This window comes from Myotis brandtii, unplaced genomic scaffold (genome assembly GCF_000412655.1).
Source record: "Myotis brandtii unplaced genomic scaffold, ASM41265v1 scaffold333, whole genome shotgun sequence".
Classification (NCBI taxonomy): Eukaryota; Metazoa; Chordata; class Mammalia; order Chiroptera; family Vespertilionidae; genus Myotis; species Myotis brandtii.
Genome location: NW_005362842.1, coordinates 3,638,160 through 3,656,588, shown reverse-complemented (window position 1 = coordinate 3,656,588; position 18,429 = coordinate 3,638,160). Strand labels below are relative to the sequence as shown.

The following is an 18,429-nucleotide window of genomic DNA, read 5'->3' as shown; positions in this document are numbered from 1 at the left end:
CTGCCAGAAGCCGGTCCATCCTTGCTGCTTGATACAGTCGCTGCAGGGAAGAAACATCTGCACAGCATATGTTTCAAAGGACCTGGCATATATGGCATACTGTTCTTAATATGTTTGCTCCCCTTCTTAGCGCTATGTGTGTGTGTTTTTTGTTTGTTTATTTGTTTTTTTTATTATCTTACACCTATCATTTTATTGTTGGGGTCCTGCCCCAGCAGGTCCAAGGGTTCCCAAAGGTGTGTATGGAGTCAGCGAAGAAGGAATGACATGGAGACAGCATTCAGTTGATCAGCAGCCTAGCCAGGATCTCCAGCCAGGTTCTGTCAGCGCTATGTGTTTTAACCAAGGTCACCTATTTGGGTGGGTGTTGCTCAGCCTCTCCCTCTGCCTTCCTCAGGCTGAAGTGCTCCCTCCTGGATTTTTCAGGCCCTGTGCCAATGCAGGGTAGAATCCCCTGTTAGGAATGAAATTCCAGGAAGGAAATAGGCAGGGTGGAATGAGACTGGATACCACAACTTGATCTTGGAGGTCAAGAAAAGTGACATCTGATTTGAGATATAATAGATGTGTAGAAGTCAACTGTGTCCCAAGTGGAAGTAAGAGAGGGTAAACATTTCAGGTGAGCAGAAGGGTGGGTGGAAAGAACTGAAGAAGGAAAGGGTATGAGGGGCCCTGTAAGCCAGGAGGAAGAGAGCCCGATGTATTCTCAGTGCAATGGGAAGCCATTTTATGGTGTTAAAGAATGAACTGACATAATCAGATCTTCACTTCACAAAGGTCATTCTGGGAACTGCTGGTGGCCAAGCCTCAAAAAGAAGCACAAATCCAGAAGGAGGTGGACTTGTCAGCCCAGAGCAGAAAAGGACTGTCACCTCCTCTTCGCCGACTCCGTACACACCTTTGGGAACCCCTGACCTGCTGGGGTTGGACCCCAACAGTCAGCCCAGAGCAGAAAAGGACTGTCACCTCTTCCATTCTAGACTGCAGACCCTGTTTTATAAAACCTAAGATCATTACTTGACTCTTGCAGCTCCTCCACTCTGATCTCCAGCCCCTTATGTATCCTTCTTTCTCAGTTCCAGTGAGTCTCTTCTCCCAACCCTGTGCAGGAATATTTGGCTTTCTGTTCCCAGAACTAGACTTCACAATCATATCCGAGCCCCAAAGAAATTCCAAGACTAGAGAAGACAGATGAGCCGGGTTCTCCCTCCCCTTTCACGTCCCAAAGTCTCCTGCTTCCTCTTCTACTGCTGGCCTGTGAATGCGTAGCAGAGCAGAACTCTTTTTACAAATTGTCCAGGCTACCAAACATTTATAGTTATGTTATAAAGACCTCCATTTTAATATCATTATCTCTATTCCTCTTTTTATCTCTATCTCTACCCATCACTTTGTATATTCAGATGTGGGTTTTCCTGCTCCCTAAGAAGTAGATAAAATCTATCAAACCCCCACTGCACATCCAGAGCTTTGTAAGAACCCTGAAACATCCCTAGAGACCTCTGGGCTCGCACTTCTACTGCACACTTCAGTTCGGGCCACCCTCACCCCATCAGTGCTTTACCCCATTCAGGAACAGTAGAACCAGTTTAATGGTGTAGTTGGGATCTCAGGTCACTCTGAAAAGAAGAGCTACTGAGGAGAGCTGCCTGATGAGAACATCTGAATTGGGCTTTACGCAAGCAGGGAATAAACTTTATTCTGGTTACCCACTTAGATTGGAAAAATTTATCTCTTTATAGAATAATATAGCCAACTCTAACTACTAATAAAACACCTATTCATACTTCAAAACCCACTTACAATGTTTCCATCTCTGTCTAGGTCTCCTGAGTACCACAGGTGAGATTAATTCAGATTTGTGTCTTCCTCCGAAATGTTCTTATCATAGTGTATTATAAAACATTTCCCACTAGATGGAAAGCAATTCAAGAGCAGAGCTTTGTCTTACTTATCTTTGTAAACTTATCTGGAGCCGTATCTGGAACACTCTAGGATCTCCTGGGAAATGGTAGAATCTGTATTGAACCAAGGTCTGTTTGACCGACATTTGTATTCTTATATTTTGCTTCTCAGACTGAGCTGGAAGGAAAAGGACCCAAGGTTCAATGGATCTGAAGTGCAGGTCCACATTTCAACAGTTCACTTTGAGTGCTACGTAGGTCTGAGGTCCTCACAGAAGTACTTATATTTTCTTCCTTCTACAATATCCCATGGGCATAGCTACAGACCCTCAGCCAAAGATGGGGACTAGCTCAGCTTCCAGGGAAGCTGATAAGAGCCAGTTGGGAAGGATGCCGACCTCCCTGGATTCCAAGGTGGGGGAGTGATCATGCTCTCCATTTCTGCAGTCAGGACAGGTAGTCCCTGCCCAGACATTTTCTGTTCAAGAACAAAATGCCTTTTAAAGCAGACCAGAGGAGAAGAAACAACACACCCAGATGAAGGGCTGGGAGAGGGCCCCTGGCAATGGCCTGGGAGGACCCTTTTCATGCTGCTGCCTATGTCCACTTTTCTGGGAAATGCATTGCATGCCTTTCTCGGGATGGAGAACTCCAGAGTACAAATGTGCACTCGCAGCAGTTTCCAAGATGTGCTTCCCTCTCTTTTTACTGTAACTCAAGGAAAGTCAATGCATTTAGAAACCAGGGTGGTTTTCTTCAGATGTTCAAGTTACATTTTTACTTCCTCAGTTCAGCTCTCCAGCACCTCCTCTTCATTGGCCAAGAACTTAGGGGGGGCGGGGAATGGAGAAGGATTGGAGAAGGATTATCCTGAATCATTTACCTAGAACTTGGACTGCATATGAATAGGTCAAAGGGCAATGTAACTTCTAAAAACTCAGAAAGATGTGAGAGTATCGAAATGTAGTCCTCCATGGCCATGAGGTTCCCAATTGCAAAGACTGGTTCAGTGATGCATGGAGACAGTGAGCACCTGAATCCTGGAAGGTCCGTCCCTGAACTACATCTTGCAGGTGCATGCAATGTCTTCTTCTGTGTTTTAGGAAAAGGGTGAAGGGAGTCCCAGTTTACAGAGTACCAACTGTGTGCTACTCACTGCTCATTCATTTAACAACAGTTTGCTAAGTGCTTACCTTAAGCAACTTGGCCACCAGTTGAATGTGATTTGGTTCCTGATCATAAGGAGCTCAAATTACCCAATGCAATTCAATTTTCTCTAGAAAGTTATTCACTGTGTCTACTTCATGTTTTAAGTGGGTTTTTAATACTAGTCTAAATCTCTGGAATTGGACCAAATACTTTTGTACTGAAGTTGAAGGGAGAAAAGGGAACCCAGGGTGTTCTTGCCAAGAAAGGAGATCAGGTTTCGTAGCAGGTTTAGGTGGGGTCTGAGAATCCCAGGGCACTAGGCAGTGGAGACAATTTGAGTCATCCTCCTCCACCGTGTTTTCTAAAGATTGTTTTACAGAACACCAGCCAGCAAGATGCTCTGGGTGAGAGTGTTCTGTGGTCAAAGACGTTCAGAAAACTTTGTGTGTCATATCATGGACATTTATAAGAACATGACAAGGACTCTAGAAAGTTTTGCAGATAAGAAAGAATCATGTTCCCCACACCCCCAAACCTGGGCATCCTAGATTTATTCTATAATATAATATGTTGTTACATAATACTTACCCACATTCCATTAATCTGATATTTTTCTCATCATATTTTTATACAACACTGAAGCAGTTTAACCTGGAATGCCACTCTATCCAAGGGGAGCTTTCATGAGTCAAATACATATGCTGTAATTATTTTTACTAACCTCAGCTTCTATGAGTATCTGTCAGCAGTGACTTCTTTGTGCCCTGGCAAAGCATTGTCACGAAGACTTGGACTCTTCAGCACCAAGATTCCCAGAGAAAGAAACAGTAAACGGCTAAGTATTAGGGTCAACTTCCTGCTAAAAGTTGAGTGCCCTTCATGATCTCTGTAGCTAAAAGATTTGGGTTTTTTCTTCTCTACTTAGTTGAAAGGTTGAGATCCAGACTAAAGGTGCAGGAAATGTTAAGACCAGTATGTATCCTGAGAGCATCTAGGTGAGAGGGAGCTTTTCACGTTCACTGCTTAGCAGGGTAACAGGAGGCCAGGTGGGAATCCACTTAAGGGATTCAAGCAATTATGTAAATTAAGTGAATACACAGTTTGGAAGACATAAAATATTTAGATAACAACATTCAGTTTTTAATAACCTTCCAGCCTTTTAAAGATATGCATTTCTAAAGACTCATTATAAATATTATTTCATAAAATGTTGAAGGTGCAGAGGTCTGCATAAACTTCTATTAGATAAAAATATTTGTTATTTTAATGAGTAAGTAAATGGATACTTGAGAAAATAAAATTAAAAGACTGTAAATTAGTTTTTTAAAACCTATGGAATGTTCAATAATTACCAAAAACTCATATCTTTTTCCATACTAGCCTATATTTTTTTTCTTTGTACATATTGCTAATGAGATTTAGTATCTCATTTTTCACTGACATCAGAATAGGCAGACTCTGAGAAAATAAATACTAATTGTCACAGGAGGTTTAATTGATAGCCTGATGATGACGGGAAAAGAAAAAAATAATTTAAATTTAAAATTCTAAAACCACAGATGTCTGGTAGTGTTCAATATAGAGACAAGCAACCCTGTAGCTTTGAGTACATTGCATACTGACGTAATTAATATTCATACTAATGACTTTTGGTTATCAAGAAAGTTTGTGATGTAGCTACATATTCTAATTTAAAAGACTGGGAGATGTATTATTTGTTAACATTTCCATCATGTTTTTGTTTTTAAGTATTGGTACTTTATGGGTTTGGCTTCCGTCATGGGTAAAAGTCATTTGGCCAGAAAGCCTTCTTCCTCTAGTAACTAGGGTTGCTAGATTTAGCAAATAAAAATATAGGATGTTCAGTTAAATTTAATTGCAGATAATCACTTTTGTTATAAACATATCACATCAAATATTTGGAGCATACTTACGTCCCATTCAATATTTGGGACATACTTACACTTTCAAAAATTGTTTATTTGATGTTTAAATTTACTGGGTGTCCTGTATTTTATTTGGCAACCTTAGCAATTACTCGAAAGTAATCCTGTGTTGCCCCTCAGAGTTAGTACATTCTGGAATTGTTGCACTTGAGGAAGCCTGGTTGATTCTATGAGTCAGCTCCACAGTGCTTTTCAGGAGAAATCTATAAACTTTAGGACAAAATAACCTCCTAAAATAATAACCTCCTCTGAAAGTCTGAGTCAAGTGAGATCAAAGTTTGAGATAGACCTGCTGGAGGTATGCAAATAGAGATGACAAGCTCTAGGAAGTAGGCATGGAGTAAAGTAACTTTCTTGGCGAAATGACCGCCATTGAACTGAGTTGCATGGTGAAGCCTTTGGCTTTTATTGAAGGAAGCCACAGGCAAGAGCATCATGACACCCATTACTAAAGCTGTCATCAAATGTTGTTGTGGACACTACTCTGCTTCCCTCCTCCTTTCTCTGGAAGCTCCCATTTTAGTCTGAATTTTATGTTTTTATAATTACCTATCTGTGTTGTTCTCTCACTGCATTCTTTAAAGGACAGGGAATATATCTTTTAATTTTGTACTGTATTCCCAGTGTTAGAACATTGCCTGACATGCAGTAAATACACAATATGTGCTTGAATGGGTGGTTGGAATGATGGATGGGTGGATGGATGGGTGGATGGATGGATGGATGGATGGATGGATGGATGATATAGTTGAAAATATTACATTGTGTTTATGGAGAGGCAAAAATTAGGTCATACTCTGTATAATAACTAGAAGCCAACAAATTCACTCACAGGTGGGGTCCCTTGGCCTGGCCAGCAATCAGGGCCAATTGGGACCGTTTCGCCCAGTTCCAATCAGGCCAATCGGGGCCGGCCAGGGGGAAGGACCACGGGAGGTTGGCCAGCCATGAGAGGTTGGCTGTGGGAGTGCACCTCCCCCTGTGGGAGTGCACTGACAACCAGGGGGCAGCCCCTGCATTGAGCGTCTGCCCCCTGGTGGTCAGGGTGCATCATAGCAACTGGTCAACCAGTCGTTTGGTTGCTTAGGCTTTTAGATGATAGATAGATAGATAGATAGATAGATAGATAGATAGATAGATAGATATTCATAGTCACTTTATTCATATTAGCCAAAAACTGGGGGTGGGGGAAGCCAATATGTTCACAGAAGGAAACTGGATGAGCAAATTGTAGTATATTAACCCAACAGGATTCTACTTGGCAATAAGAAGGAATAAACTGCTAATGCACACAATAGAAATAAACTACAAAAATCTTATACTGAGTAACAGAAGACATACAAAAGAGTACATAATGCATAATTCCATTTCATAAATATCTAAACAGACAAAACTAACTTAGAGAAGAATAACATAAGAATGCAGTTTGTCTGGGAGGTGGAAGAGGTGGGAGTGACCCAGAAGAGACTTGAGAGAACTTTCTGGGAGACGATGTGGTTGTGTATCTTGATAGATGCCTAGATATATGCATTTGTCCAAGCCCAACAATTGTATTCTTGAGATTTGTTTCATTGTAAGCAAATTTTATCCCATAAGAAGAAAAATCTTTAGACAAATATTGAACTCTGGCTACATGAACAAGCATTTAGGGGAAGTGTGGTGATATCTGTGATGTGCTCTGAAATGCATCCACAAAAGAAAGTGGACTAATGGCTGGATAGAGCAATACATAGGTATAAAATAAAGTAGGTGGAGTAACATGTTAATGGTAGGGTCCAGATGCCAAGACTACAGGTGTTCACTGTGAAATTCTTCCAATGTTGTTCTATGTTTGAAATTTTTCATAATAAATTGTTGGGGTAAAAAGAAACGTCTGATTCACATAACTGTCAGAGTGCTTCATGCTAGCAGTTCTCTGAGGGTGTCTGAGACCCTCTCTCAGGGTGAGCAAATAGCCTCTGAGGCTCCCTGGGCATTGGCCCTTTCTAATGAGAAACCCAATTTCACTTGGCCGAACTGGGGATAGCTGGTGATAATTCTACTCAGGTCATTTTTCCTCACCCCAGCCGTTCCAGAACATTGTCCTCTGAAAACACTGCCCATTTATTTAGAAGCAAGAAGAACAACCCCATCGCTAAGGCTCCTGTACCTTCTGCTGCCCCCATTGGTCTCTGTCCTTGAGTGTCTGGCTGAGGGAGGCCATGTCAGCGTGGTGCACAGTGGATCTGAGATGACTGACTTCCTCCTTCTTCTCTCATGATTTTCTATTGTTTTATGTTTAGAAAATCTTCCACATACCCAACTCAGTTAATCACTTCCATTTTCGTTGGGGATATTTCTATTACCAAATCAACATTGCAGTTCACATGCAGTTCACTCCAGAGAGATACCATGTACCATTCCAGTTTTCCCAAAGGTTATAAGCTTTTTATATTTGATAATTATAGTTCACATGCAGTTTTAAAAAACAATCCAGAGAGATACTGTGTACCATTTCCAGTTTTCCAAAAATATATGAAAGTTGAAGTAATAAAAAAATCTACAATACTTTGAGTTTTATTGTTTTCTTTCCCATTAACTTGCAGTAGAAAATTTTACATGTTTGTTATCATATGGTACCTATAAATTTTATATACTAATTTTAAATTTATTTATATGATTATAAAGCGAACATCCGATCACTGTATAAAATCTACAGTGGGATGACTACACAGTGTCACTTGGAGAAATTAAAAAGAACTATATCCCAATCACCCAGGCAGAGCCACTGTTAACATTTAGTATAAAATATTTCCTTCCAGTGTTTTGTTGTATACATTTTTACACAATTGCAATGTGAAATATGCATAAAAATTTTACTGATTTTAATCATGTTCATCTAAAATTTGTATCCACAGTAGAAATTTGTGTATCCAAAGCATAAAACAGAAAATTAAAATCACTAATAACAGTATCATTCAAAGAAAGTCACTATTGATAACTTTATTACCTCAGAAAGTGATATTCTTATGTCTACTTTGAAAGGCAAGAAAAGAATATACATATACATCATATACACTGAGTGGCCAGATTATTATGACCACCCCATCAGTACAATGAAGTGAATTAGTTATGCAAATAATAATAATAATAAAGCCTTGAGAGTATTTGCTTAAAAAGTTTTCAATGTTCAGTATTTTTGGAAGTGTCAATGAAGTGCTGATGGGGTGGTCATAATAATCTGGTCGGTCATAATAATCTGGCCACTCAGTGTATATCACATAATACATCTAAACCAATATTCACAGGTTTTCTATGTAAGGTAACATATAAACAGAAGCTTAACAATTGGCATATACTAATTAAATCACTGCATGTTTGTTCTTCTCTTCTGTATTTTGAGTTTCTTAGCTTTGCCTCCAAGTTACTGGCTTGAGTTTCTGCAGAGCAATTCTACCCTCTACTCCTTCCAATGATGATTTTCATTATATTTTTGCAAATTAGCTTCCTATGCCAACCAGCTCTTTGTCATTTCTTTCTGCATTTATTTGTGACTTGTGGTTTTCTGCTCACCACTCAGAGTTCATACTGAGGCTTTGGGTATTTGAATTTTTCTCTGGTTTATTTTTTGTTGTTGTTTCTTAATTAAACTTTTTATTTTTGATAATTGTAGTTCACATGCAGTTTTAAGAAACAATCCAGAGAGATACCATGCACCATTTCCAGTTTTCCCAAAGGTTAACAATATATGGAAACAACCTAAGTATTGTGATATCTATCACATTTTCATTATTCATTCACCTGCAGATAGATAGATAGATAGATAGATAGATAGATAGATAGATGATAGATAGAGATAGAGATATTGATAATGGAATATTACTCAGCTATATAAAAGAAGGAAATCCTGCCTTTTGCAACAACATGGATGAACCTGAAGGGTTATAAGCCAGAAACAGAAAGACAAATATGTATAATCTCATTTACATGTAGAATCTAAATGAAGCTGAACTCATAGAAACTCGTAGAATGATCATTGTCAGGGTAAAGAGAGACAGGGAAATGTTGGCCAAAGGGTACAAACTTCCAGTGATAAGTTCTGGGGATTTAATGTACAGCACAGTCACTATAGCTAATAATACAGTATTGTATACTTGAAATTTGCAAAGAGAGTGGATCTTAAGTGTTCTCACCACCAAAACAAAAAAGGGGGGGGGTAATTATGTGAGGTGATGAATGTGTTAATTAGCTTAATTGTGGTAATCATTTCACAATGTATATGTATATCAAATCACCATGTTGTATGCCTTAAACTGTATAATTCTTATTTGTCAATTATACCTCAAAAGAGCTGGAAAATAATGCCATTTATACCAGATACATCCTTTTGCTTTCTGGTGTAAGGCTGTGTTTGCTGCGTGCATGAGAACATAAGCTTTACTAAAAATATTTCAACATAACCACACAAATCTGGAGACTGCAGTGGTGTAGCAGACTCAGTGAGTTGATTTACATAGGGCATCGCTAACTACTCTTCGACTTATTCTGAAAAAGGAGATCTGAAGTTTTGCCGTGTTATCAATGGTAAAACAGACAAGGTATGGTTTATGTAAAAGTGAAGGTATTTCCAAGGCCATTTCCTTCCCTCCTTGACCGTATTGGTCCATTTCTGCCTTATTTTTTCAAAAGCCTCTCTCCTGCATGACCAGGCTGCATTCTCTGAGGACAGGTTGGTGCTGCCAAGCTGGCAACATGAAATGGAGTGATTTTAAAGCCTGCATTCCAATAGTGGGAGTCGCTCACTTCTGAGCCTATAACTAATTCAAAAGCAATTGAAATTTCCCAAAGAGAGCGCACTGTAGTGGGAAGCAGTCTCCCAGGCCCCAGAGTGAGGCTGAGATGGGCTGAGTCCATCAGGCAGGCACGCAGGCACGCAGGCGGGCAGGACGACTCCTGGTGGAGGGAGAGCCCCAAATAGAATGGGGACAGAGTTGATCATCTCCCAGTCAGGTTACTGGGTCTACTCCCTTAAAAGTCCACGTTCCCCCAAAACAAGCTAACCGTGATGCATTGCACTAATCAGAAGCAGGGCTCATACATGTGTGCATGCGTTTGTCAACAAACACTTAACAGAATACTGCTGAAGTGCAGGGCATTCCTATGCAGGGAGAACACGGTCACTCTCTATAGTTTTGAGCGGCCCACAGTGTGTTTAAACATTTACTGAGCGACCTCGGTATGTTCCATACAGGGTTAGGCATGCTTCTCCCATGAATCTTGAGATTTCCTAAAAAGGGGCACAAGCAAAATACAATTAACAAACCACAAAACAGAGAACCACACTAACCTGTGCTAGATCAGGTAGAGAATACTTTTCCAGAGGTGATTAGTTCCGATTGGTTTCACACCTAACCATGTCCCTTGGATACAGGATAAGGTGACTGGGTCTCAGTGTCCAGTGCCCAGTGCCCAGTCCTGAGTTAGTCCAGGGTAAAGGGAGGCAGTCATCCTTTCTGGCTGCCATGTAAGAGGCAGAGAGAGAGAAGGCTATGAGGGTGAGAAGACAGGTGACGTCAACAGACAGGCCCTAATAGGAACGCCTGCTGCACAGAAGAGCGAGAAAGCCAACCTCACTTTCTCTGCCTCTTCTAACACACAATGACTCCATGCACCATTGTTTTGAAAGATAGCCCAATAGTTCACCCATGCTCCTTTGAAGTATGACTGTGATTTTTTTTTCTCATCAAGAGATGGGGTTTAACCCTGGCCAGTGTGGCTCAGTTGGTTGGAGTATCATCCCATACACCAAAAGGTTGCAGGTTTGATTCCAGGTCAGGGCACATACCCAGGTTGCAGATTCATCCCCAGTTGGAGTACATGAGGGAGGCAGTCAATTGGTGTTTCTCACATCGAGGTTTCTCTCTCTCTCTCTCTCTCTCTCTCTCTCCCTCTCTCTCTCCCTCAAATCAATAATTAGAAAAAGAGAGATGGTGTTTTATTTCCTTTACCCTTGAATCAAGATGGCTCTGTGATAGCTTTGGCCCATAGAATGTCGATGGAAGTGATGCTGTGCATGATCCCAGCCCAGGCCTCCACAGACCTGGCATTTTCTGGCTCTGTACTCTTGAAGCACTGTCCTGAGGCCACTATGTAGACCACCAGTCTACACAGAGATAAACCGTGTCTTCCAGACGACGGTCAACACCAACTGCCAGACTTGAGTGAGGCCACTTACATCTTCCAGCACCACTGTCCCCGCACCTGAACGCAGCCACCTGTGTGAGCCCAGTGGAAGCTAGCAAAGTAACTCCCCAGCCAACCCACAGGATTATAAGAAAAAATACAATGTTGGTGTTTGAAGTCACTATGTTTTCAGGTGGGTTGTTATGTAGGACTAGATAAATAAAACAAGTAGTAAACATAGTCTGTTTCTCATATCTGACCTATGTGGCCAGCATCCTGGCTTGTGAGAGTGAGAGTGGAGAGCAATGGGGTGAGTCCAGGTAGGAAGATGGGTAAGGGAGCATAAGCAAAGCAGTAGCCACCACCTAGGAGATCAAGCAGGGCCAGATCCAGGATTAACGAATAGATGCTGATGCAAACCTGGGTTTTGCACTGGAACCTGCTCAAGTTTCCGTTTCACTTTGCTTGTTGGCGAGGGCAGAGGAGGGGCACTCGCCTGAGAGTCAGGATCTGTGAGTTCTCATGACTCACTGTGACCTTTAGATGTATCACGTAAGCCACCTGTGCCTCAGTGTCATCACCAGCAGCATGTCCTTAACCGCCCTGCCTAATTCACAGTCAGGGCTGCTGGGAGGATCCAATGAACATAACTACTCTGGAAACTCTGAAACATGATGCCAATATGGGACATTTCTATAAATGAGACCCAATGCTATGAACTAGAGCCACTGCCATTTATTGAGTCCCCAGCTCACTCAAATTATTTGATGAGATAAAAGGAAACATTTTCTGGCTGGAAGGCATCAGTGCTACCATCTCACAAATACATACTCACCCAAAAAGGATGAGCCCAGCACTGGAACTCAGAACACAAAGAACAAGGTGTCCCTGGAGTATCCCCTAAGCCTCAGAAAAGAGGGAAATGCATGGAAATATGAATCATCTGAGCCTCCTGGCCTCATTTCCAGATCTACAGAACTGGAAATTTTTTACGCTATTGACAGGACTCTTGACATGTTCTGGGGATGGAAAAGGAATAGAATTAGCCATCACTTGTCACCTACCATGTGCCAGGGAATCTGAGGGTAGTTCCTTGGAGTACTCTGTGATCCTTTTCAACCACATTGTGAGTTTGCAGACAAAGGAACTGATTTTCAAGGAGCTAAGCAAAATTATAAGGTGCAAAAGAGGAAGGTTGTGGGATTAGTGAACTTTCTATGGATAACAGAGAATATGAGATGGTTTCAAAGGTAATTTTTTAAACCGCCCTGCCTAATTCACAGTCAGGGCTGCTGGGAGGATCCAATGAACATAACTACTCTGGAAACTCTGAAACATGATGCCAATATGGGACATTTCTATAAATGAGACCCAATGCTATGAACTAGAGCCACTGCCATTTATTGAGTCCCCAGCTCACTCAAATTATTTGATGAGATAAAAGGAAACGTTTTCTGGCTGGAAGGCATCGGTGCTACCATCTCACAAAGACATACTCACCCAAAAAGGGTGAGCCCAGCACTGGAACCCAGAACGCAAAGAACATGGTGTCCCTGGAGTATCCCCTCCAGACAAGCATGAGGTATGAAGCAATGAAACAGCATGTTCATGGAGATACAGTTTGGCTGAGCACAGCTGTGAATGGATATTAGAGGGAGATAAGATTACAACATGGGCTGAGACTCTATCAGTCAGGGTTCAAGGAGAGACAGAGACTTTGTAGGATAGGTATGTACTTGATACAGGGAAATTCTCACACAATTGTGGGAGCTTGACTGTGATTTTTTTTCTCATCAAGAGATGCGGTTTATCCCTGGCCAGTATGGCTCAGTTGGCTGGAAGGCTGCTGTCTTGGCATTTAAGGCTGGAGCCTAAAGTCCACATGGCAATCATTCAGGAAGGGAAGAGCAAGAGTAAGGTGGAACTCTGAAAACTCAATAATACATGATAAGTAACCCAATTTAAAAATGGGTAAAGTCTCTACATAGGTATTTCTCTAAAGAAGATACATGAAATGACATCGCCATTAGGGTATGAAAATCAAAATCACAGTGAGCTTTTACTTCCCACTTCCTAGAGTAGCTATGATCAAAAATCCTATATAATAAAAGGCTAACATGCAAATCGACTGAACAGCAGAACAACGGGTCGCTATGATGCACGCTGACCACCTGGGCCTCAGTGTCATCACCAGCAGCATGTCCTTAACCGCCCTGCCTAATTCACAGTCAGGGCTGCTGGGAGGATCCAATGAACATAACTACTCTGGAAACTCAATGCAGAAGTGCCCCCTGGTGGTCAGAGCGCTCCCACAGCGGGAGCACCACTCAGCCAGAAGCCGGGCTCACAGGTAGCAAGTGCAGCGGTGGTGGCGGGAGCCTCTCCTGCCACCTCAGCAGCATTAAGGATGTCCGACTGCCAGCTTAGGCTGCAGGGAGCGGGCCTAAGCCATCAGTTGGACATTCCCCCAGGGCAGGCTGAGGGACCGCCCCCCTGCCCAGTGCACGAATTTCATGCACCAGGCCTCTAGTACAGATAATAACAAGTGTTGACAAGAATGCAGAGAAATTGGAATCCTCATGTGTTGCTGGTGAGAATTTAAAATGCTGTAGTCACTTTGGGTAGTTTGGCAGTTGCTCCAATTGAGTTACCATATGACCCAGTAACTTCACTCCTAGGCATATACTAAAGAGAAAGGAAAACATATCCACACAAAACTTATACACAAGTTTGAACGTATTGACAGTAGTCAAAACAAAAGGAACGTGGCACAAAGCTGGGATAGTCTCATGCTGGAGAAGCACTGTGGATCTGCTGGAACAGCTGATAAGATTGCAGAGGTGAGCAACCCTGGGAAAAGGTCAGGGTCCATGGGATTCAACTTGCCCACCGTCAGGAAAGCGTAAGGTCTTGTTTTCCTCACAGGGAAGCCACATTGCTGAGGAAATTATTCCTCCCTGGGAATTCCTGATCCTTATTCCCTCCATTTCTCTAGCAATGATATCTTAATTGATGTTTAATTATTTTCATTTCTCAAAGTTAATTACCCTCCTAAGTTACCATCTCAGCTGAATCACTCTGCCTGCCCCGGAGTATGTGTGCATGGGTGTGTGTGGGTGTGTGTAGATGTGCACGGGTGTGTGGTTTGCAAGCATACACGTGTTCACACAGCTATGATCATCTGTGTTCGTCCTTCACTTTATCAAAGATAATTGTCACAATCTTGAGACTACATGTGTGAATATAGCTGAGAGCAACAGAACAGAAAACAAAGAGAAAAAATGTCTTCATGCTTGTGTCTAGGTTAGAATTTTCCAATTTTTTTCAGTGTATGGCATAGATGGCTTCTCAATTATATTTTCATGGCAACTCTAGGCCAAAAGCAAAACCTGTTCTTTTTATGAAGTCATTGGGTCCAAACAACTTAATAAGTAGCTGTATCCAAACAACTTAGCAGCCATTTGAAAGAGATAATTTACATAAATGAAAGGAAGTCCCTCGTCACCTCCATTACCTTCATTTTGAATTACCCTGCCTTTATTCTGCCACCCCCCACACCTGACCACAATGTCACCCCCTCAGTTCTCGCCTGACACACAGCTCTGCCTTCATGACACAACTCAAGTTTCACCCTACCCTCCTGTCACCCTCCCTCCACGCTGCAGTGAGAATCGCAACACCTTCCGCTTGCCTCCCAAAGCACTTGTGCCTTGAGCACAAGCATCACAGCTACTCACTGTGGTAGACTGCATGCCATAAATAGTGAGGGGATATGTTTATTCATGCCTCTCTCCTCACGGGGTCTGCCACCTTGTAGGTGCTCGATACATGTTTATTCATTGAATGAATGATTGACGTCACCAAGTTCACTGAACAATTTTGAAGGGGCAATGTGTGAGAACTACAGGAGTTGCCAGCGTGTAAATGCACAGCCATACACGCACGCCAGTCTACTTGTACACCCGCATTTACTATATACATAGGCAGGCTGACATTGAATATTGGTTCTGGGCCCTCTCCCTGGGCAGGACACAGGGAGAATAAATAATTTACCTGAGATCACACAGCTAGCAGGCAGCAGAATTAGGATTGAAATCCAGGTAAATGAGCTCCGTGTTCTTAACCAGTATGCTCCCCTGCCTCTCACTCCTCCTGGCTGGTGGTCTTTCTTAAGGGTGTGTGTACAAGCAGGAAGAAGTGAAGTGAGCTGCTTGTACTCTGCCTCCATTCTCACCCCTGCTGCCCAAAACTTCCTCAGATTATCCAGCATCATCAAATTTATTAATTCAGTAAACAGGCATGTTGAGTCCTAATCTATACCAGGCACTGGGGTAGCGCTCCGAGCAGAGCACAGTCCTTGCCCTGGCTGAGGAGAGAAGACAGCAGTATTTCAAAATGTAAGAGGTTCATACACAAGGTATATAGGAACAAGGAATAGGATAGAACATTCACGCTTTTAAGAAGACCATCAGGCCGAAACCGGTTTGGCTCAGTGGATAGAGCGTCGGCCTGTGGACTGAAAGGTCCCAGGTTTGATTCCAGTCAAGGGCATGTACCTGGGTTGCGGGCACATCCCCAGTAGGAGATGTGCAGGAGGCAGCTGATCAATGTTTCTCTCTCATCAATGTTTCGAACTCTCTATCTCTCTCCCTTCCTCTCTGTAAAAAAAAAATCCATAAAATATATTTTTTAAAAAAAGAAGAAGACCATCAGAAGGCCACCAGGCTCCCCCAAAAAGCAGGGTTCCTACTCAAACCAGTCAGAATCAATTCATTCCAGAATAAAGAGCTAAATTCTGAATGTTGCTAGTGCACTTCAGGCCGCACCACCTGCCCTGTGACAAGGACACAGGAAGCCCACCCTGTCTCCAAAGCGGGGGGCAAGCTGTTCCTCACCCTGTACCTCAGTTTCCTCCTATGCAGAAGCCCCATGGAGCAGGCTGAACTAGACACACTATTTTCAGCTCCAAAACCTCAATCCATCCAAATATGTGATTAAATATTTATAATGGTTCTTCAAAAATAAAGAGAAAGCATACAATTTAAAGTAGATGCAGTTATTTTGATTTTTGGCAAAAGAAGCTACAGACCAAAGGGAGGAGGCCAATTGCCAAAGATCTCACAGGGACATAGAGTTTTTCATCCCTGACCCATCTCTCTTCCTGAGAAGCCAAGCAGGGACACTCAGATGGCTCCCTGCTGCCCCTCATTCTCCAAAACTTAGCTCTCTGCAGAGCACTGCTTAATGTCCCTGGGCACCTACCTTGTGCCCGAATTGTGCCAGGCCCTTCATATCAATGTGGCCTCACTTCATCTTCTTAACAACACTGTGAAGACAGGGTTATCATCCTATTTCACAGGTGAGAAAACAGACTTAGAGAAGTTAATTCATTTGCCTAAAGCCACACAGCAGGAGCCAACTGAGAATCCAGAACATTCATAGTATTCCACATTGAATATTCCTTCCTTCCACTCTGCACATAGATAGTTGGCTTTGATGGTAGGTAGCAGGGTAAGGGAGGCAAAATAAGAAATCTAAAGATTATATTACCTCAAAGCTTTCATGGCGTCATCATCTCTTGTCAAAAAACTCTTTGAACGTTTAACTTACTTAAAAAGAAGGGAACTGGCACCATTTCCTTCCGATGCTGTTTGTTGCTGCCTTGTGTGCTCTCAGCTGCTGCCCACAGCTGGGTTTTGTCCTCTTCCTTCCTTCAAATTTGCTCAAGAAAATGTCCCTCCCTCTTGATATAAGTGCTGAGAAAGGCAACTCTTGGATCCTGTGATCATGGGAGAAGGGGCACCAAGCATCACACTTACATTCCAGTTTGCTAACACAGCCATTCAAGGGCCAAGGCATTGAGCCTCAGTTTAGGTCCTCGGAGAAGCAGGCACCAAGGTGGGCCAAGAAGTGCAAGGGATTGGTGATGTGATACACGTGTGGAGGATAAGAGTGAGAGAATGGGAGTGGGCTGGAGAGAACCTTTAGACCGCAGTGCAGGTCTGACACCCACGAAGAGAGACAAGGGAGGAAGGAAGATTGGGTTTGGGGGGAGACACAGGCTTAAGCTCAGTTCCAAGAAAGTCTTGGCGAGGCTGATGGACAACCTCAGTGAAGAGTCCTGCCCTGGACAGGGATGATCAGGCTCTAGGACCCTCTCTGTGCTCGGCATGTCATTGGCTGTGAAGAGCCTGGGGAGAATGCTGCAGTGATCTCAGATTTGCAGCAACTGGAATCTGTCAGCTAACTGTACTCCTCACAGCAGGGCCTTCTGTGAAGGCAGCTCTGAGAAGCATGCTCCAAAGCTCCCATGCAGAGCTGTCTTCTGCAAAAGCTTTCACAGTTCTAGCAGATCTACACACCTGCAGGTGGGTGCTTGACTGTCTGAGAAAATGGTTGCATTCTTCAGTGACTGTTCCCAGGGGCACTGGAGGTGATTCGGACATCTGAGTCCAATAAGGAAACCTAGGGTGCCTTCTGAAGTAATGCCTGCCTCTCATTTTCATGCCAGACAGTATTAAGTGAGTGGTGGGATGGACAGTCTGTTACCCTGTGTGACTGATTTTGTAAGGAAGGAAGAACGAAAGAAGGAAGTAAGGAGGGGGGAGGGAGGGAGGGAGGGAGGAAGGGAGGAAGGAAGAAAAGAAGACAGGAGGGAGGGAGAGAGGAATGGAGGGATAGGGGAGAGGAGAATGAAAGAGAATATTCACCAAAGGGATAGATCTGTGGAGAATCATCATCTTCCATGAAGCCCACATAAAAGATGTTTGCTAGTATTGATGGAATGAGTGAACCATCTCCATATTTCATGCATTAGCTTTAATGTCTCCCAGTTGAGGTCCTTCATTCAATAAGCAGATATGTACGCCTACTACATGCCAGGCATTATACAGGGTGCTGGGGATGGTGAGCTTCATTTTCACAGTTCCTGCCTGCAAGAGATGAATAGTGGGAAGACACTTGGGGTAATCAGAAATATGAGCAAACATTTACTTTTCTAAGTGCTCTGATAGCAGGATACACAAGGCACTTATTTGATTGCTATGGTTAGCATGTGTCTGTTACAAGGAACATAAAACCCAACTCAAATTGGCTTAAATAGGATGGTTATTGCTTCCCATAAATGTTCTTATAACGAAGTTGCATTTTTCTCTCTTTCTGTGTTCAGAAAGGATGTCTGCAATCTAAACATTACCGGGCCTTCATACTCATGCACCAACATCCCTATATTTTCCACCAAGACTACAACCTTGATCTTCCCAAGATGT

General features: G+C 42.7%; 1 long non-coding RNA gene across 1 annotated transcript; it reads left to right on the top strand.

The window, feature by feature from the left end:
• Positions 1–864: 864 nt before the first annotated feature.
• LOC106726929 lies at positions 865–16,549 on the top strand. The gene is made up of 3 exons (XR_001363066.1): positions 865–937; positions 1,467–1,472; positions 16,539–16,549. It is a non-coding gene; the product is annotated as an uncharacterized LOC106726929 (long non-coding RNA).
• Positions 16,550–18,429: the final 1,880 nt, after the last annotated feature.